The 22,800-nt window shown below is 40.1% G+C and overlaps 1 protein-coding gene across 6 annotated transcripts in view; it reads right to left on the minus strand.

Annotated features, from left to right (window-relative positions):
• Positions 1 to 22,800, minus strand: part of PTPN3 (protein tyrosine phosphatase non-receptor type 3) — a 163,842-nt gene that overhangs the window by 101,045 nt on the left and 39,997 nt on the right. Inside the window, exon 2 of one of the 6 annotated variants that reach the window (XM_068671161.1) lies at positions 20,634 to 20,752. The exons of the other annotated variants lie outside the window; for them this stretch is intronic. The gene's annotated coding sequence lies outside the window, so the exon portion shown is untranslated. The remainder of the gene's footprint in view (positions 1 to 20,633; positions 20,753 to 22,800) is intronic. 6 annotated transcript variants of the gene reach the window in all.

Genomic DNA, 22,800 nt, shown 5'->3' on the forward strand with positions numbered 1-22,800 from the left:
AATGGGGATATTTCTACTCCTGCAAGTGGGCGCTCATTTTTTTCCTAGATGGAGATTGCTGTACCCTAAGTATTCTTTATATATATCACTGAAAACTTACAGTTCCGTGTTAGTCTTCTGAAAACTATCAGTATTACAGAAGGTGGGAATGTCGTTTAGGAAGGGCTTGCACTGCTCACCCACCTGAGAGCACTCAACTGAGAGCAAAGGGAAAAGCAGTAGTACTACAGACATATTTTAATGGCTAAGTCTTGTACACCCTTTCAGTAAGGGTAACACTTTATGGCTACCTATTACTTTATTTAAAAGATGTAATCCCATTCACTTGGTGTCACAAAGATGTATAATACCTTTACGGTGTCTCTGCACTGATTTGTAGGTCTTAGAAGACCCGTACAAATGCTTTTCAGCATGCATCAGCTTTCCCTATTTGCTGATTAAAATGATTTCCTAAGAAATTCTAAGAAAGACACAACCCTAGAAACCTGAAGTATTTGTCATCTACATTCAGACTCCTCCTCCCTTGTAGTTCAGCATTATTTACACACCTCAGAGCCATATCTACCATCAGTGCATCTTAATGAGGGTTATCCAGCCAGCTTTTCTGAGCAGAAGACTGAAGTTTAACTCAACACCTATGAAAACAAGCTTCTGTTTTCACCTTCTGCAGAGAAAACTCTTCCTCTTTTCTACGCTGCCAATATGAAACCCGATGTCTCACCATTAACATGAAATTCAACTCTGATGTTGCACAAGAAAATCCCATGAGGTGTTTAACTGCAACATGGTATTTGCAAATTTCCTTACAAATCAAGGGGCATAGCTAAAGTCACAACCAAAGTAGGGCATAGCTAAAGTCACAACCAAAGTAAAAGATAAGCTTCACTTTGAAGCAATGCGTGCAGGTTAGCACTCACTCCTAAATGTAGTTTCCCACAAACTGCCTCACATATTGATCATTCAATTCGCAGAAAATCATCTTGGAAACCAGAAATATCAGGTAGTAAAACTTTGCATCTCTTAGGAAAAAAAAAAAAAAAAGCAATTAAACTATAAATAGAGAATAAACAAAATACAGAAGCACAAAAGCTTTAGATGAAGAAGCATTACAGCTTATGGTGTAAAAATACTTTCAAATTGAGATACGAAGCATAGACCACCTGTTGCTGCAGCATCTTTTTACTTAGAACAAGAATAGAGGTTAATACCTACATCTCCAAAGCATTAGCTGCAAGTTTCCCAACCATCATTCCTCAGACACACAGCAACATCATTATAATAGGAGCCTTTCACCTCCAAATTGAATTTAAAATTAACATAGAAGATTAAAAGATTCAGCTTTCTTCTATTTACTTCTAGCGGGTAACATCTGTGATGCATTCCAGCACAGCAAAATGATCCGCCTGTCACAAATAGCCAACAGGTATAGCAGAGTGTTCTAAGAAAGCTTCCAAAAATTGCAGGAACAAGGTTTCAGTCACTCTGTTATCATATGATTGTATCTTTATTTGCGTATTTAGAATACACTTAAAAGCATTTAGTTTCAATATAGACAGTTACAAGGGGAGAAAAAAGCCTTGATTTTAAAACAAAAAACAAACCACACGTAATTTTGAATATTCTTTCCTATGGCAACTCCTCAAAACTGGAACTTAACTTCATTTTATAGGCCCATAAGTAGACAAACTGGATTGCTCCTATGTCTAGAAATCAGGTACCTACCAGCAGTCCTCTAAGAAGAGGATTTATACATAGAGATGAATAAATTTTTAAAATCCCTGCACCACTTCAAGAGGTTCAGTGCTTAATTAGTGCATAAAATTGAGATTTATGAAGTGCTTTGCAAATCTTCCCCACACTTCATTTAAGCTTTCCACTATAACCTATCTCAGGTAAACTCACATTGCGGAGTCTTTTGGAGAGTCCAGCTAAGCTGAAGTCCAGAATCAGCACGACTGTACAGGAATGTCAAAGGTGAACCAGAGGAGGTGGGTGGGAGAGGAAACAGTCATGAGTTTCAATTCCGGCATTGCACTCTATCTTGACTGACATGTCCCTAAGACCCCACTAAGCCAAAAACCATGCTGAAGGTAATACAAGCACTGTGAGAAGCTGCAAATACCTACACAGCACACTAAGCCAGGAAGCCTGAATTCACACCCCTGGTCTGGAAGGACAGCAGGGAGGGACTTGAAGACACTCAAGGCTCTGAAAATACTGAGTAGCTGTAACAAAAAAGGGCTTTGCTCTCTTCAGACTGATTATACATTAATATTGGGTAAGTTACAGAAAGCACAGCTGCACTTACCATGACAGAAGAGCAACACTTAATAAGTGAATTACCCTTAAAAAAGGAATATTCATGTCAAGTATAGACCAAGACCGGTTTTAGAGACAAAGACTCTATTAAAACTTTTCTGAGAACCTTCTTCCTCTTCTCCTCTACCCAAAAGATTTGCATTACTTGTCACCTACAGATTCTTGCCTGCAAAGCCTTAAAACATGCTGCTAGCTTCAGGCGTACCAACAGTCCTTGCTGTTAAGAGGACAAAGACTAGCTGGCAATAAAGCAGGACAGGTTGCTACTATAGATTAATAGACATTATTTGGGAAAAAAAAAAAGAAAAAAAAAGAAAAAAAAAAGAAAAAGATACAACTCCAGAACATGAGCTTTAATATTGTTTGCTACAACATAGGGTCTGGAAATAATGCAAGCTACGACTTAGAGCAAGTGCCCAGAAGAGGGAAAAGGTATTTGTAGGAAGAGATAGATGACTTGTATCAATATGAAGGCTGTAGAGCTCAACACATCCACTTAGTCAAAGAGGAGACTGTGAGGTGGTTGAAAACTTGCTGGAAAGTTTTTACATGGGGGAACATGGGGAAGAATTATCACAGCCTCTGCAATGTGTTCAACAGTAAGGCTGCTTATCTGAAAGCTTCATCTTGAAATCAGATAACCTGAAGGTAACTAAATTCTAGAGCTTACTGGTGGAAAACCAATACTGACCATCGATTTCGGTACTCAGGTTCTTAAGCGTCATTTAATTCAACTTCTGAGGCAAACGCTTTGTAAAAAGGATCAAAGTGGATTGTATGAATGACACTTCAAATTTCAGGTCTGTGAATCTGGTCATACCAACCTCACCAATGCCACTCAACATCCGTAGAAATAAACCACGCAGCTCAGTCATTGCAGCACCCAGTGTGTCATCTTACACAGCGCGGAGCATTACAGTCAGACCTGAGATACCGGATTAGCAGTAGTCCGGCGATACCATCTACTATATGCAGAATGAGTCAGAGAACAAAAACAAACAGGAGGAAAAAGCAATTGAAGTAATTGCAGAGACCTTCTCCCTACACTACCTCAAGTACTATAAAATACGGGTGAGAACGGCAAACATTTGTAACGCTCTCAAATTTCCAGTAGTTTTTATTGCTCGTGTACTAGATCTATACGGTATCCGCCTTGTTTCTTTGTAAAAACTCATCTTTAAAATAACCCCTTAAAACAGCGTGCTCGCTGCAGTAATGGCTGTTGCTCCATTTCCTGCACCATGGGAACTGGAGAAATTCAGGAACTGTATGGCTTCCTCTATAGTCTGCTTTGACTTGAAACACAACCACAGCTCAAAAGAAAAGTAGCTCACAGGCAAAGGCAAGATCTCTCACTCACTTATTTCCTAAATAATGCTTTTTTTGGCTACAAACCATGCTGAATGAAGTCAATTAGAAACTGCAGATCGAAAGTCAAAGTTTGCTTCTCTTAGCTCAGAATGGTCTCACATTAACAACACTGAAGACTAGAAGAAGAAAGCTGAGTCTAAACAGAAGTTGAGCACTGCAGTGCCCAACTATCAGCACTTCTCAGAAATAGTTCAGGGTGGACTAAATTATACGAAGGCAAATTTTTGTTAAAACTGTAATATCTAATACAAAGCTGTACCCACACCTACACTATTCAGGTAACCAAATAATGACATTAGCTTATAATAAATAATGCATGTCCTCAAATCTTCAAAACCAGAGTAGTAAGCACTCATCATTTAACTTTACAAAGAAAAGCTACTAAAATATTCTGAAAACTCAGGTATCAAGTTAATTAAAACAACAAAAGAAAATTTAAAAAGCCCGCATATTACGTTAGTGGGCAATAAACTGTATTTCATGAAAGTACGGCATGACAAATGAGAATCACTATGTCAATTTTATTGCCAACTACAGTCATCAGAAAACAATTAACTCCACACGTTTACTATGTAAGACATGCTGTTTTGTGACAGAGGACAAGAGTTCAACGTTATTATCCATCAGTTACGAAACTGCTGATCTACATTCAAACACTGTGTTTCCTTTGGTAGTAGTTCTGCAGCATGATGGTTAATAACTAATAGATAACATATACGTGTATATATATGTATGTGTAGTATGTGTATACACACACACACATATATATATATGGCTTGCGCAGGTCATACCTCTTACTATGTTGATTCCTACAGGTATTTTAAATAAATAATAAAAAAAAAAAATACAGCTTTCCAAAATCAGAATTTCCTCTCATCGCAACTGCATGTCCAAAATAATTTTTCTGTACATCAACCAGTCCAGTAAAGGACTTCTTTCTACAATTGTTCCCTCTGAGAAACTCATTACATTTTCATGTCAAAACTACAGAAAATGCATAATGAAGTCACCAAGCATTTCATTATACTCATCAAAACTGATGTTATTGTACTTTTCATCATCTTTCTTTACAGAAAAAAAGAAATTTAATCTAACTTAAGCTTTTCATATATATATGAAAATATATATATATATATATATTATATATATATATATATATATATATATATAAAGGGAAGAAAAAAAGCAAGGTTGTAGACAAAAAAAAAAACAGAGCAGTACATTCAACATCTATGTGTCCATGTTTTATATCTGATGTTGACACTACAGACATTTTGTGAACAGGTCACTTCTCTTCAAATTGAACATGGATCACAACTGTCCTGTAATTGCCAAAAGCATACTTTTCAACCAAAATAAATAAATAAATAAAATAAAAGCATGCTGTAGTTAACTGGCTTGTGGAGAAAGTTAAGGGCTTGTTGCTACAGCACCATTAACTGCCACAGCACGACAAAGAACTGAACACAGCTGAAATCTGCTAATGAATTCTGACAGCAGCGGTGACATGACAGCCCCTGGAAAGCTGGGGGGGGAAGAGGAGAACAAAAGCCTTCATCACAACAGGGAGGGTTACTGATGCCACACAAAGCTAACCCTGAAGAGAACAACAGCGGGCTGTGAAGTTCCGCCATACATTGCTACAGCACCTGAGAGATCGCCTGAGTTTACAGGTGGCTGAGGTTTCTTTCTCGAGTGGGCATGCTTCAGGATCAAACACACTGCTTCGTAATTCTGTATGAGCTCTCCTGTCACTTGACAAGCGGGATGAAAAGCAAACAGAAAATAAGGAGCAGGAGGTGCAGACTGAGAATATCAACGCGTAGCAGGATGCAATGCCTGCTCTGGTGAAGTTCCCACCTTAGAATAATCCCTTGTTTTCAATGATGGTCTCTCTCATCTACACGTATAGTCATAAAGCTGTGAAAAGCTTGAAAGTGGTGAGATCTCCAGCTGCCTGAGGTTCGTTTGAAGTATTCAGACATAAAATAAAGAAAGCCACTAGCAGCGATGCCTTCACAAGCTTTATGAAAAAAGACCACAAATATCACCGTATTTTTAATGTCCTACAAACACCCAACATCAAGAGGCCCCATAATTTGTAAAAAACAAAATTGCACTGATGCCCTTCATTACTTAAAGATTTATAATACTGCCCAGCCAAACAGTTAGCTAAAACACTGTCATTTTTTTCACAAACCTCAGAAGTAGGCAAGCTGCAGCCACCGAGACAGATGACAAAAGTTTGCAGCTGCAGCTGGTACTAAGCTGATGAACTCGAACAGGTTAAGTAATTTTAAATTACGTGCTAGATTTTGAGCAGTACTCTTGATCCCCAGACAAACCTAAATTCCAGTTCCGCACCGCTATCCAGGATTCTCCACTGATGGTCATTACTCAATCTGCTTCTGAACACAAAATGGGACCGTGTTCCATACAAACTCAAGAAGAAAAAGGTTCCCCATTGGCAGCAATAAAACTCTGTCCTTATTATTTTTGCAAGAAAGCACTCCTGTTAGAGAAATGCCCAGACTTCAGAAAAAAAATCCTGTCTTGTAAACTGTGTTAATGAACGCACAACTCTCCTTAGAATTACTATGAGTTATCTTCCTTCATCCAGACTTTTCCCTTAGACCTTAAAATTTCAAACCTCATGGAACTGCTTTCTATAAACTCATGCTTCAAGTGTTTTAAAATCCATGTTCTGCCACAAGCTTTTAAAATATGTTCCCTCAAGCATGACCGAAGACTTCCTATGCTATAAAGCTTACAGCCACAAACGGTCCACAAATGGATCTAGAGCAAAGCACAGAGTGCTACTGAAAAAAAAAAATAGGATAGGAGAATAACCTAACCACAGCAATTCATCTTTTAAAAAGAAGGAAGGACACAAGTGCAAACAAAATTAAAAGGTTATGTTATGGAGGGAACTTAAAACTGCCAACTTGACTCAGATCTGTAAGTACTGGAAAAACTTTCTTTAAGACACTAAAGCTGTGCTCGATTTATCCCACAGGGCTGTTCAAAGCAACAGGAGTTCAGAAGATTCTGAAGTCTCACAAAGGTATTTTATTTATTTGAGGGAATTACACAAAGTCCTATGTCACACACTAGAGGAAAGAGCTTGAAAATGCATTGCAGAAGTCTTGTAACTCAGAGCCAGAAGCACGAGGAAATTAAAACACCTCCTGATACTCTGAACATAAGTTTTATGTATTCAGATCTGCAAAACTGAAGGTGTTCATGTTTGAAGCTTACTTGAAGGGGCGGGGGAGAACAACTTCTCCAGAAAGTTTACAGCCACGATGTTTTGTAAGTCTTCGGGAAGAAAAAACAAACTGAGAATTAGAAAAGGCAGCGTAAGAACATCTGCACTTTGTAAACAATCGTCATGGAAGAGCAGTTTTCTGCTCCTGCTTCGTCTTCTCATCTTCATCCCTGTTTACGATCAGCTGACAAATCTGTATTGTACACTTACCAAAGCACACTTTGGGGTCCTGGGGGGAGGACTGCGTGGGGGTGTTTGTTGCAAAGACTTCAAAGCACCCAGGATCGCATCAGTTCATTATCGCCTACGAGGATCGAAGTGTTTGCCAGGACCTGCAGTGGCACTGATTGCACACAGCTGCTGCAGTCCCCTTCCTCCAGGAGGAGGACAGGCAAACAAAACAAGGGCCAACACTGCCACCCAAAATAGCCAGCAATCTGTCCGACCCCTGCACATGTTAGCCTGTCCACATCTTAAAAAGAAAGCAATTCCTACACACGGTGAAGAAGAAATTAGAGTAAACAAATGACTGGACATGTTCTTGCTTGCAAACAATCTGTGCTTTCCGCTTTTCCATCAGCATTTAAACAGTGTATGCTTTAGACCAAGGAAATCTAAACATTTACATCTTTACGTCCCTGTTAGGTAACTTTTTCATCACCCTACAAGACTAACAGGCACCAAGTGACCACAGCATGCTGTGCCACGAGGAAAACACTACGAAAAATATTACGCTAAAATAGACGTGCCTGTGACTTCCCTCTACCGTGCATGGAAGAGCAGTGGTCTTTCGTCCAAGTTCTTCCTTTGAAGAAATGAATTTAAGTAGGACCAAACAGTCAAATGGCAGCCCCTTGGTCAGCACTTGGTGCAGCTTACCCGCAGGGGCTGGCTGGGCCACTGAGCAGCTCTGCCCAGGTAGCACCTGAGAGGACAGGGCAGGGAACAGACCCTGGGGTCTTGAGCGCCTTTCTGTAAAGCTATCGTGTGTGCAACCTTTTGCTGTGAGGTTACCAGACCGACAGGCTGACTTCTCTGAGCTGTGCAAGCTCTGCACGTGTGGTGCAGCTGGCTGGAGTCCGGGTGAGGCAGAGCGTGGCTGCGGAGGGCTGACTCGGTGAGGATCTGCTTGCTCCCCAGTGGAGTGCTCCATTACTTCAGGCTTGTTTGTATTCGGCTATCACGCTGACATACAATGCATTCACAAGAAATTCAAGCCCACTTTGTTTTTTTGTTGTCCTTGTTAATTTTCGGCACAGCTACCCAACCACTGAGCATTTGTAAGGAAGCTTCTTGTTGCTATCTGAAGTACTGCACATCTCCTGAACCTTGTCTTTAGGAGCTTCTTAAGGCTGCCATGCACAGCAAGGCTCGTTTAATTTACAGAATTAAATCACCTCCTTATTTTAGAACACGTCCATATTATCCACTACATATCAACTGCTCCTATTTTTCCAGAGTTTAAAAAACAAACAAACTAGCCTCCAACTTCAGCTTCCAAATCAGTTAACACATGAGACGATGCCAGGCATTTCCAAACACGCGCACACGAACACCAGATTTTGCCAAGTAGATCTTACATTCCCCAGTCCTTCCTATTTCGGCTTTTATATCCCTGGCTGGCAGGTAGAATATTTATCTGCTTCCCTCAAAGCAACCTTAGCATGCTGTGGCAACTGATTACAGAGGAATGCAGACACTGGGCCAACTTTGCTGCTTTATGCGGAAACCGGAGCAAAAAGGGAGAGCTTGCTTACACGGGGCTGAGATCAATCTCTCTCTGGTGGTTGTCCCGCCATTAGGCACTTTTGCATGGCAGTGATGGTAAGTAATGCCTGGCAATAGGCAAATTCCTCAAAATGTGGTATGAAACAGGCTGGGAGAGATGAAGAGGGAGTTCACTGCGGCACCTTAGCAGCTCAGGGCTACAATCATAGCACAGCTGAGCTGAGAAACAGCACCCATGTCCAGAATCACCAACGCTCTCCCATCAGTGTTTCTTTACAACCCTGCAATACACCAGAAGCACCTTTTAAAGGAAAGGCATGAACACGAGAACCACTTGAAAACACAATACTCCTTCTGGTTCTAGTCAAGCAACCATACGCAATTGCTGTGGCAAATCGATGGCAAAGCCCATTTCTCTGAAAAGGGCTGCTTGGCATGAGAGCTTTAAAGGAGAAGTTAATTTGAAATCAATTCTTCAAACAATGCTGTCAAGCTCATTTTGCCCCAATAACTGAGTAAAGTAGATTAGCTACTTTATTTTAAAAGCTATTAGCTAAACCCTTATGCAGGTTCCTAATATTTAAGCTTACGCTAAGATCAGTAACAGAGTTAACGACCCCTATTTCCAGACTGTCTACCCTAGATTACACCTCTATAAAAATACTCAGCTTTGTTTATTTAACCTTAATTGCTTTCCTAGTGCAAAATGTACCTTGTCACGACCATGTAAGTGATCTGCTTGCCCACAAGAACTTTCTGAATGTGCCATCAATATTTACACATGATGAATGCACTCAACCCGCATCTGATCTTTGGAACCAAAGTACAAACTCTGGCCCAGGCCGTACACGCTTTCCGACTATTAATAAACCCTAGAAATTTCACCTAAAGAACTTTGTCCCTTGCAAAAACTAGAAAAAATAGTCAGCCTTAGCAAGTAATAGGGATTAACTGTCAAATCTAGCCCAAATTTCACTGAAATCGATATGTAAGGTGGCTAACCTTCAACCAGGGTAAGTTCATGCAGTAGCTAATGGTCCCATGTTAAGAACAGGAATCCTTTAAAGATAAATGCCATGTGAAAGACTAGATAGAATAAGTGTAAATAAGTAGAATAAGTGGTAAAACAGTTTTGTTGGGGACTGAATGTGGTCACGGGCTGTCTGCCTGTCCAACACCTGCAAAGAAGCACATCAGGAACATGAAAGGGAGATCTGGGGGAACTTCACGGCACAACGCCGGCTAAAATAAAGTTCAAAACCTTGAGGTTTGTGAGAAACAAGAGACCAGGCATGAAACCAAGTACAGGATGAATAAAAGCGTAAGGGAACAAAGTGAACAGCAACGAAAGTAGATAATAAGGTAGAGACTGGAACAGGAAGAAATTAGGTAAGACAGTGGAAAGGAATTACCTTGCATCTTTAACACAATGAAGAAAGTTTGTTCCTAATGAGCTAGATTAACACAGCCAGGAAAGAAAAAAAAAAAGGATTTAGGATGGGTGATGTTTTCATGTATACAAATTCTTAGTAACAACACTAGAAAAAAAGTATGTTTGGGGGGTTTTTTTTTGGACACAGACTACTTACTGTGAAATACCAACAGTTTAGTTGTTTTGTTTTTTAAGTACCCTTTGAAGTTTAGGCATTTTCTGTGGGCTTCCCTTCAGAAACATTCAACAGTATGAGTTCATGCTGAGCCTGAATTTGTTTCCTCGACAGCACTGCCTTTGAGTCTTAGTCAAACAGTATTATCTGCAGCTTGGTAAGGGCTTGGATGCATCTCGTTCAATTATTTGGCACTCTTGCGGCTCAATTTGTCATCTTTTTTCTACAACATTACTCAAATACATAGTGTACATACAGCTGACTCACAGTGACCAGACACGGGCACTACCTTCTGCGCCAAACACGCTACTACACTTAAAAAAGATTGTAGCTTATTGTTTTCCAAACAGACAAAGGTTTGACCTGCTGAAGTATAAGATACTTTGTCAGCATTCACTTCTAACACTTGAGACCAATTCCCCAAGTCTACCCTGTTAACATCCGCAGAAAGAGAAGGAAATGGAAAGCTCAGAAGAGCAGAGACGGTAGCTCCATCCAGGGGCATAATCACAACTATCATCTTACACCATACTAATTACTTTCACAAGACAATACTGTGGAAATATTACACTACTTGCCTGTAAGCAAGAAAGCTTACAAACTTACCTACTGAGCTTGTAAGAAAGAAAAAAAAAAAAGTGCACTCTTACTTGAGCAGGTTTCAATCAGAAGTCATATTGCAACCTGCTCCTGACAGAAAGGGTATTAGTTTAATAATAATAGACAAATGTTTGGAAGGCAAAGAAAAGGGTATCAAAACAGCTGAATTTGTTGAGGCTGTGGCACCTTTATGAGGTTAATTGACAAGCCCAGCCACACACTGTTAAGTTTATTCCAGATCCCTCTTCAACGCAACTGTTACCAAGTCTAAGGAAGTTGGTATCAAAATATACATCCTGTAACAGACACCGTAAAGAAAGGGTTCCAAATGTTTACAACCAAACAAGTTTTGTATCTTTTGGAATGAAACTGAAAGCTAAACCAAAGGAAATGGCAGGAAGAAAAGATAAAAAAAATAATAATTTTGTTATATTACAGTCAACTAATACCTCACCTGAAGGTGACAATTACTCAAGAGCAATAAAAATAGAGAACTGCCTATTTTTCTTGGCAAAACACCTGTTCTGAAGTTTGGGAAAAGGTCACTTGCAGCTGGGCTCTTTCCTCTGATAACTGCTTGGGCAAGGCAAACCTCTGCAAGCACCCTTTTACTTCCAGCACCACCAACCTCCTCATGCTGCCAGCTTCCCCAAAAGATCAGCTTTAACACCAAAGGTATAAATGAGGGATGCTGTGGGGGATCTGGATACCCCATACCACTGAACACCGGGATGTGTGCTCACCGAGGAAGCCAGCTTCTTATTGCCAAGGACAAGCCTGAAACAAATCCCGCACGTTCCCTGCCTGTGGAAAAAAAGACTACTTGGCAATAGCAGGCAACTTCTTTATTTCGGGGTTAGCCCGTTTGAGGATCTTTTCTTCCTTTCTTCCTCGCCACGGGAAGCTGTCAGCTAAATTATTCTATTTGTAGTTGTGCAAACAGTCGTTAATTATAAATCCGGCTATCAATGCAGAAAGGTGACAGCATGCCAGCGCCCGAAGCAGTGCTGTCTGCTCCAACACAGGCTGCGGTGGCTGCAATTATGCTAACAAGTCAGGAAAGAGGAGGAAACATCTCCGTTGAACACCTCATCTCACAAGCAAACACAATGGAAAGACCTCACTCCCAAATTAAATAACAGGTCCTAAAGTGGTTAGGAGCCAGGAAACAAAAAAAGGTATGGCTGATCCAGATGCAAAGGAGGAGAAAGATCTCAAACAAGAAAAAAAAGTCAACAGCAACAACATAAAAATAAAAAATAGAAGGCTTTCACATCTGAGGAATGCTGACCTTGTAGTTATTTCCCTACTGAAATGCTTTTTTACCAGCTGGGACAATTGCCATGGTTTGCCCTCAAAAAAAAAAAAAAAAAAAAAAAACACTGAAAAACCCGTGCCCAAGAGCAAACACGAAACTCAGGAGTAAGGGAGGAGGAGTCATTATTAAACAGGCTTATAAAGTATACCCATTTATACGCACTAGATTTTGGTTGTAAAGTTAAGCATTCCAAGCAGTGCTCAAAAGTTGCTATTCAAGCTCAATCCAAATCATAACCAAGCCAAGCAGTCCCTACATTTATTTTCACATGCAAGTATGTGACAGAAGAGCACATAAGATTATTGAATACTAGGGTATATTTTCCCATAAAGCAGCCTTCAAGACTTGTTACCTCCAGTAAGAGACAACAAAGTTCCATTCAGAAAGCTGAGTCTAAATTTTCACGTCTTCTGCTGTACTACACATATTTCATTTATTATATACAAAGACTTCACCAGGCTAACACAGATCTTAGGAGTATTTCCTGAGCAGAATCTCCTTGGCAAAATCTGCAAGCCCAGCCAGCATACAGTTACAGGGAAAGTCAGAAGCGTACTTGGACTCTTGAATGATTTCTGCAGTGAGCTGCTGGGGCGAGACCAAAACGCCTTGCTGCAGGAAGGCAAACCACTAACACCAGGCATTTTGAAAACAGTAGGTTGAAAAGCCAAACACACATAAAAAGGATCTGTTCACCTCAAAGTGTCTTAAAAGTATACATTTTCCCACCATTCATAACTCTGTCCTAACATGCTCAGTTTGTTCTGTAACAAATATACGTTCTGCCATAAAATCCTCTTCATTCAGGTTTTCTCCATTTACATAAAGCCAATATCAAAGCAAAAACAATGAGCTTTTGGTAGGACTAATCAATGTTTTTGGATTATATTTGAAGTAAGCATTTTTAAACATTGCTTTAATAGCATGTTATCTATCAGGCAAAATCCTCTGAGAGGCAGCCTGAGAGCTCTTTCCTCATTTTGGACTCTGATCTCATATAAATCAGAACAACAGAGTATCAGTATTGTAGCTGCTTCTCTAATGCAGAAAAATAATGTCAGCTCCCTTAAAAGTAGCATTGAGTAGCTGTAAAGATTTGTGCTGGCGGATTAATTTATTTCTCCCGTTTATTTTCAGCAGAACAAAATGCATGCTATTAATAAGATTGATGTTATTTTCATAGTATTAAGCTGCCACCAATATGTTAGAAGAAACATGACTATACGTCACCTAGACTACAGAACGGTCTAGTTTGGAAGGGATCTCCAGAGACCATCTGGTCCAAGGGTTCTTGAAAGCAGGACTTTAAGTTTTCCAAAGACCCACCAAGCCTTGAATATTTCCACAAGAGAGACTCCACCACTTGTGCAGGCAACTTGTACCACCATTTAATGGTTCAAGGCAAGGATTTTTTTTTTTCCTTCTTATATCCAAGCAATAAATAGTTCAGTTCACTAAGAATTTCACCCTTAAATTTCAACACACTACCCTGATGTATCATATTATCTGATAGCATAGGCTAAGTTTGAAAAGAGGACTGTGAAACCTTGATACTGCAGGAATTACCCAAAACTGGACAAGCATCACATCTTTAACATTAGCAACACGGCTGGCACAGACAGGTATTAGAAGATAATGTCTACAGAATGCTTACTCCAAGTAACTATAGTTTACAATACACACATTTCATAAATGTCTTATTTCATATCTATATAGGAAAAGTTCCAAAGTAAGCAGAATCACAAACGCACCTCATGGCATACACAAGAGATGTAACCTACAAATGCTATACTATGGATGCCATGACCTACAAGGCTTGTTTTTAACCTCTCCTAACTGCTGGGAACAAGCTAACCGGTCTTCACTTCTAAAAACAGAACAAAAAAAGGAAAGACAAAAGCAGCCCATCTTCACAAACCAAGCTAGCACAACATGACAGAACGTAGATGATAGCTCCTGAACAGACATGCATCTAAATGCAATGGGAACCAGTTGGTCCATATACAACGCAACTACGAGTCTTTTTTTTTTTTTTTAAACTATCCTAGTTTGCCATGCTTCCAAACCTGAACTCTTCCTCTCTTCTGGCCCTAGTCCTCAAGTCTTTGAGTCCCATATACATTTCAGCAGCCAGGCCCTTCTCTTTTCTTGCCCAGCCTTTAGTTAAAGGACGCGAAGAGATGAAACAGAAGTAGTGGTTGAAACCAAGTCAAGCACCTGCTCCCTTGTTATCATGTGGCACAACTGTATATAAACCTGCTGAGTCCCACAGTGCAGCCCTTCTCTTAGGCAGGCACTAACCCGACAACCTCTTCTATACACCAGTTTTCTTATAGCCTAATATATATAGTTTCATATAACTTAATATCTTTAGGAATCTACTTTTTTGTTGTTGCTGTTGTTTGTTTGTTTTAAATAAAACATTGAAACTAACCAACAGACCCAGAGACGAACAGAGCAGAGATGAACCGCCAGCATGCTCTTCAGACAACCAAATAGATTCAGGAGCTGAAAATTCATTTGATCCAACACTGATCCAACATGGTTTGGGGTCACCTGACAGCACACGAAAAATTAAAAGTACTGAAGAAACTGAAGCTTTCACCTCTCTTACTCCCTGGACATCAACTGCCCAAAGGGACCTCAGCGGACAGAAAGGAAGACACCAATAAAACTATGCTCGTCGTGCCATCCGACCTTACCTGCTGGGCTGCCTTGCAGCCACCGTCTGAGCAATCCAGTAAAACCAGCTTTTATATTTCCTGTGATAGCAGATCAGCCCTGCCTCTGACCACAGACCACGCGGTTGCAAAGTTGGTTGGCCAGCGACTGCTTGTGCACAGAGTCTTTAGGACATGCATGTTGGCTTGGGTTTAGAAGCAAGTTTAGCTAAATGAAGAAATAAGATGAAACCAAGTATGGTGTTTAAGTTAATGTTTTTCTGCTTGCAAATGTTGGAAGGGAAAGACAGAGTACACAGAAGAGCTATTTTGCCTTTGGTAACGGAGGTGTTAAAAGCTGTAACATTGGGCACTTGGTAGGCTCCAAGAAACACACAAACTTCTCTTTTCCACACCAGCTTAACACAGTTTATATCTGTCTGACTGCTTTCTTCAACACCCAAAAGAGAAATTTTAAACAAGCTTTCTTATGCTGGGTAAGATGTCCTTGGTAATTAGAAAAACAAAAACACTCAGATGACCCTAGCATAAAACATGACACTATTCTAAGCAAGTCAAACACCAGAGCACGCACTAGTTAACAAGTAACAGAGTTTGTAACTGATAGCAGTAACAAAATCTCTCCTTCTTCAGAATAGCTGATGATGCAGCTAACTTTAGACTGGACTTTTGTAGATTCTCAAGGCTCATTCATTAAGCCCTCAATTCATTCATTAATTCCAGCAGATGCTGATGGATTTTATCCATAAAAATTCCTGTTACAGAGGACAGCAACTTACTCTAGTGACAAGCTGCCTTTTTTACTTGTTCTGTTCTAAACATATCTAGCTTCATGTTCCATCGCATTACCACAAAACTTTAGACTACTCCAAAGTCACGTATACCAAACCATACTCCTTTCCTAAACAGGTGACACTTTTACTGTAAACCCAAGCATACTGCTGCTAACAGTAGACCTGAAGCCATTATATTCAACTGAATAGAAATTAACACTTCATAAACTGAATTTATCAGTTTACCATGTTTCAAACAACTTGGTAATTGTGTTCTGTTCATACTGATAATAAATAACTTGAATTTCACATTATAAAACAGAGTTAAGTTTAGTACTTCCATCATGTCAATATGCAAGAATTTTACAATTAATAAAAGAAAAAGCACACCAACTGCCCCAATAAGAGAGGCAGAAATCTGTTTCAGTGGTCAGGACACCGTGAGAACCCGTAACGCTGCTTCCAGCACTTTTGCTCTATGCTCAGGTAACAAAACAAGAAATCCTTGGAAAGAGATGACAAACTTTTCAGAACACTCACTCTAAAACCTGGCTAGGAAAGAAAAACAATTCTCTCATATTTACTTAGGGAAACAGAAATTACATGTGTACCTTCACTTTCACATTATGGAGCATATTGACAGAGAACTAAATCTCTAAGGAGATGGGGGGAAAAAGCATTCAAAGCACTGTATGCTTGATACAACAGGCGAAGCTGGTATCAGAAGGATAATTTCACAACACACAGCCATCCTTGCATTGCGGGCATAGATAGTTCACTACAAAGCAAAGGTCCTATGCAGAATGCAAACGCACGTTTGTGAATAGCTCTGTGTGTGTTATCGTATAATAATGTTCCACAAAAGCACCCGCTGTTAATAAAAGTAGCCTGCGATCAATACATTTGGAGCGAGGCCTTTGCTCCACTTTGTGAAGGCACACGACATCAGAAGGCTGTGCGTTTACCTGTTCCATTATTCAACACTATTATATCGCTTCCTACTTACTAAAAAAAACCTGACTGTGTTCCCTATAATCCTGGAGCCCTATCAGTTCTCAGGTGCCAAACCGCCAGCTTCCTTCAGATAGGTATCTTTTTTCCAGGTGTGCATTCTCAATATGAAAAGGAAAGACGCTACCAAAGTTGACGAATAAACTTGAAATCCACCAAAGGTAGTGAACAGGAAGCTGCAATTAAGACAGCTACACAAGTATCACTGCCGACCTCTGAAATCTGTCGTGGATTTTTGGTCTCTTGCCACATCAGTAGTGCACCCGGACTGGCATGGTCCCACTGGCTCGCTCTCAGCTTATGAAAATTTCTGGCAACTACTTCAAAGAACAACTGTGTTACTAAAGTCAAACAAATCTAAAAGCAAGAAGTATCCGTTGCTAAGTTGTTTTTCTTTAAAAAAAAAAAATCACAACAACAACAAAACAATGCAAGAACAGCAAAAGAAAATATTTTACTTGGGCTCCAAATTTAAAGAAAATACCCTTATGTCCAGTCCTATTAAAAGTCTCTGATAATTTAATATACATGGTATACATATCACAAGCATTTTCACAGATGAATACTTGCCCAGCGTTAACAAATCTGAATTTCATCAGTGACATCAAATCACTTATCGCTTTTGGACTAAGATGGAAAGTATTGATTTTTTTCCCCCTCCACCATACAGCTGCTCCCATAATTATAAACTGTAATAAATACCATTTATACAGATGTAGAAATAGAAGCCAACTACACAGACATCCTATATTTGACATAAAAACACTAAGCTTAAGAAAAACAGGCCTACCTCTGTGATCAGCCTCAGCTGTATTGTTCTACCATGAAAAAAGAGTTCAGGTTCTTAACTAGATGGTCAAACACACATCAGTGATTCTTAGCAATGCTTTTCAAATGTCATTATCAGACATTATCATTATATAATCAACAGATTATATTTACAGAAACATTTTGAAGGGAAAAAAGAAGTTTGTGCTCCTTAATAAAATAGTGTCATTCTATAAAAGGACTCCACATAGCCATGACCTCTTTTCAAACATATCCTGAATGACGTACAAGATCATTCTGAAAGTGACTTATGCTCTACTTAAACTGCAGTTGATCAATAAGTTTCCACCAAGCAGAGTCTGTGGCACTATTTTTTTTTTTTTTTTTTTTTTACCACGCATCTGAGAAATCCGTAGTTAAAGGTGGCAATGTGTAAAACAGGTGAAATTCCAGCAGGGCTTAACACATCGCACACGTTAACAGAAGGACGGTTCTAATCATCACATCACTTGATGGAAAAAAATAAATAATCTAGATTTAATACTGAGTTAATAATAATCAAGGGTGGAAATCATACAATTAAACAACAGTAGTCTAGAGACTCCCACGTGAAAGAGCAAGCTATCAGAGTTTCAGAACTTGATCTCCCGAAAGCCCAAGGATCTCCTGATAATTAGCAAATCCATTGACCCTCTAGACCCACAAATAAGAAACCAGGGAGACGATAAAAGTTTACCCATACCATAACTATCAAGTTAATCCATAAGCCAGAATGTTTTAACATGGAAAGATGATAACATGTGTCAGAGGTGCTGTGATAAAGTTTTCCTGGTGCATATACAGCTAGAATTATAGGTAAAAACTAGAAACCATCCCATCCTATAAACAAGAATATGAAAGCCAACCAAAACAAGTTATGCTCACTAGGTTGCTGCAAAGACTCCTTTCTTTCCTAAAGCAAATATGGACTAACACATTCGGAAATAATAACGTGGTGATAAGGCAAGCTGTACTTTAGCATGCGCTAGCTGATCTTCAACTTGACCAAAGTACAACCTGCTTTATCGACAGAGTGGAGATTTTGAATGTGCTATTTAGAACGTTAGCAACACATGCACGAAGATATGTTCTTCCACACAAACCACTACAGCACTCATGCAATTCCAGCAATCAAAATAAATAAATAAATAAATAAATAAATAAATAAAAAATCCTTGCAAGTGCTTAACTTCAGGTACACATCTAGGTTTGCCTTCAAAAGTTGTACCTCTACTTGTACTATACGAGTCCAAGAGGTGCAGATCTTTCCAACTATAAAATGCAAAAATGTAAAATAAAATAAAATAAAAGAGGGAAAGCAGGTTATATTAATGCAGAGGTTAAAATAGAAGCCAACCACACATTCATCCAAAAATGTGGGATAAAAAATATTGAACTGAAAAAAAAAAAAAAGAAAAAATAAATTTAAAAGCAAACTCTAGAGAACAGACTTCCAAACAATGAGGGCTAAGCCCTGGGAGATGCCCAGGATCGAAGGACAGGATCCATATTCACAACTGCAGGCAAAACAGCGCAACTGCTACAGTACAAAACCCCACGCACATGCAAGTCACAGCTCACACTCCCAGCTTTGATTCATAAAATACGTCATTCCACAGAGTGTAACTGCATCCCATAGCTTGCCAGGGGAACAGCCGTGGTTACTCATCGCCTTTGGGTGTTACGACCCGCTTGCTTTCCACAGAACCACGCACAGGGCTGAGACCTTGCCTGGGGGTGGAGGGAGAGGGCAAATCGTAACCCCTCTGATACTTCAAAGCACAAACAAGACACCGTGCAACTTCACACTGAAATACTTCGCTGTTGGATTTCTGTTACCTATAACTGCTCTTTTTCCAAAGCTATTTTACAGAAGTCTTGTTTAGGTTAAAAAGAAATCTCCTGGTTAATAGTGCAAATAACAAGTAAGAGACTTAAAAAGGAGGCTTTTGTTCCTAGATAATAATAAACAAACAAACAAAAAAGTAGCTCTACTTTGTGCACATGGCATGTTTTGCTTGATATTTATAACACCATTGAGGTATCCAGCCTTGGTTAGTACTACTAGCTACTGCTAGCTTCTGGCAGAGTCACTAAAACTAAAGCTGCTACCAAAACATTAGAACTGCATTTACCAGCTACAAAGGTTAAAGTATTTTATCATTTTACACCAATTTTACCACTTGTCGTTCAGAAAACAAAAAACAACAATGAAACACTTAATATTTGTCCACTTAACCATTTCAGAAATAAAGCTTTTTAGTTCATTTGAAAGTCTGTGAACTCAGAGGAAGAGTACACTGTTTCATATCACACCAAAACAGAAGAGCAAAGGAGACTTCGAATCACTTTCCATATATCCAATTTTGTCTTGCAGAAAACTTAACATACTGATTTTGTTTTCACTTCCATGAAAAACCTTCAAAGCTCTTGTAAAGCTTTCTGCCCACTTTGATAACACATGTACAGACATGAATTAACAAGATACTTCTGAGGAAAGGCTGAGAGAGCTGGGCTTGCTATCTTAATACCAAACAGTATTGATTAAGAATGATTATCTATCCAGCTTCATAATGTACAGACCACCAAGTTAAATTATGATGATAAAAGCTGATTGTTGATAAAGATGATAGAAAGTAGGTGGCTGTGTCAACAGTAAACTACATTACCCCTTGAAACATACTTAATCGATCCACACAAGCAGACCTATGGCATACTACTTTGGCTGTATTTCTACTCTTTGATTTAAGGAATAATACCTGTCATGCTTTGGGCAAAGCAGCACTTTTTACACTGTCCCGAATTCCTTCTACTAGAAAACTGGTGATAACCATTTAGCTTGAAGAGCTCCTCCAAATTCCAGGTTCTGAAAAAGTTTCCTCAGCAGGGCTTTTAGTCATACTTCACAGCCTGGGATACTCTCTTTAAACTATGCTGCTGTAAGTACCTGTATGAAACCCAAATTTACCAAGAGAGGGAAATAATTAAATTACAGCCAACATGGGAGATTAACATACATCTGCACCACATGCAAGTTTTGTTGTTTCTTGTCGCCTATAAAACTCCATTACCTGTCTTTTGTTCTTTAATCTTCCTACAGAAGAGAGATTTGAAGAATGTGAACAGGGGAAACCTAGTCACGGGAATTACCTGATCAGCCCACTCCTACTGATCTTCATTTCAAACAGGACAGGATAATGTCCTGGCTTCAGACTAGGGGACTACAGACTGCAGAGATCCACCACACTCCTCATTGTTGCTATGATCTCCTGTTAAACCAGAGGTGAGGACTCTTACAGGACTGTATTTGATAAAATGAAGGTGTTGCTACCAGACATGAAGCATGAAGACACGAGATAGCAAGGCCATCCAAAACCAGAAGAATGTCCTAAAACTATGGACACATGCTACCGAAAGCTTGAAGAACTGTCAGAACGGTGAACAGTGCAGATACTATCCACCTCTTTCCCAACTTTTTCCTGGAACACTTTAAAAATACTTCATGTCTCACTGAGGAGCACTAGATGGAGAACTTGCATCCCAAATGTATGCCCAGAACTCAGATTTTGCTTAGACTTCTTAAACTTGTAAGCCAAAAGCACGTGGGACACACACAGGATGAACAGAAGCTCAGCAGTGCACTGAGGGCTTGCAGCATCACAGAGAATCGCGGAATGGCTGAGGTCAGCAGGGACCTCTGGAGACATCTGGCACAACGCCCTTCCTCAGGCAGGGACACCTAGAGCCAGTTGACCAGGACCACATCCAGGTGGCTTCTGAACATCTCTGAGGAGGAGATTCCACATCCTCACTGGTAATCTGCACCAGAGATCCAACACCTGCACAGCAAAGTACTTCCTCATGTTCAGAGGGAACCTCCTGCATCCCAGTTTGTGCCCATTGCCTCTTGTCCTGAGGGTGGGCACCACTGAAAATAGCACAGCTCCACCTTCATTGCATCCTCCCTTCAGGTGTTTATAGACATTGAGGAGATTCCCTCCAAACCTCCTCTTTCACGGGCTAAATGGTCTCGGCTCTCTCGGCCTTTCCTCATAGGAGAGGTGCTCCAGGCCCTTCAACAGTTCTGTGGCCCTACATCTTGTGGCCCTCTCTCCAACGTGTCCATGTCTCTGTTGTACTGGGAACCCAGAACTGGACACTCATTCCTTACTCCACTTACTCCAGGCGTGGCCTCAACAATGCTAAGTAAAGGTTGTAACTTTCTCTTCAATCTCCCTGGTCCAGCAGACAGGAACCCTTTGTTTCTATTACTCATTTGCAATGTTCAGAAATCTATACCATAAAAACTAGCATATGTGTGTGACCGGGCTTCAGCACAGCTCAAGCCACTGAATTAGGTCAAGAAGCACCCCCATTTTCCTCATGGAGATGACTCTTCCAAGATTTTGAATGCAGTTTGCCAACAGCGAGAAAGTAAAATTAAAACCAGAAAGCTTCATAAAGCGAGCTATCGGAGGATGTTTCATCTACTATCTGATTTCCTATCGTTTTGTGAAATACTTTGTGTGCAAGGATATGAAAGGAGGGAAGAAAGAAATGGAATACAAAGTCCTATACAGGACACATGACTGAGTTTCATATTACAACGCTAATAATAGAAGTAAGAACTCCCTGTAAGGTTCAGTACACGCTGATATGAAGCCAACAGTATCTTAGGGTATGGGGAGATTAAATTATCTCGAGATAAGTCAGGATGAAACTTGCAGCACATCTGTTACTCCACTCCAATGCCTCTGCGCCTGCTCCTTCCCCTCAGCAAACACCTCAACAGAAAACATTAACCTACCTCTCATTAATTCCCACTTCTCATGAAGTAAGACTGTACACACCTTCTGATTTTTTTAGGCCTCGATAAGAGGAAACACCACAGCTAATGAAAAGCATCCAAATCCAAAACAAAACTGCAGGCGGTGTTTCTGGCTGATGCTGACACTTCCACCCAGCCTGGATTAGGCTGCCTAAGCCCTGCCTTTCCTGTGGGCTTAAGACACAGCCCCAGTTCTGAATTATCTGTCGATTAATTCAGGTGGCTTCCTACTCAAATGAGAAATGTTCCATGCTCTAGCCCAAGGCAGCCCATGCACCCATCACTGGCCAGCACTCCAAAGCTACAGATTTTTGTCACAATTTAGACATCTGCAAGCTGGATGCTCTAGTGCTCATCGCCGTTGTGCCAAAGCCCCTTTTATCGGCTGACCCGATGCACTTAACACAGTGGAGCGAAACATACATGTATCTGCTGGCAGCCTGTCTGCAGCAGTATAAAGAGGAACCCCTACTACAGAACAACTAGCAC

This window comes from Anas acuta, chromosome 2, assembly GCF_963932015.1.
Source record: "Anas acuta chromosome 2, bAnaAcu1.1, whole genome shotgun sequence".
Lineage (NCBI taxonomy): Eukaryota > Metazoa > Chordata > Aves > Anseriformes > Anatidae > Anas > Anas acuta.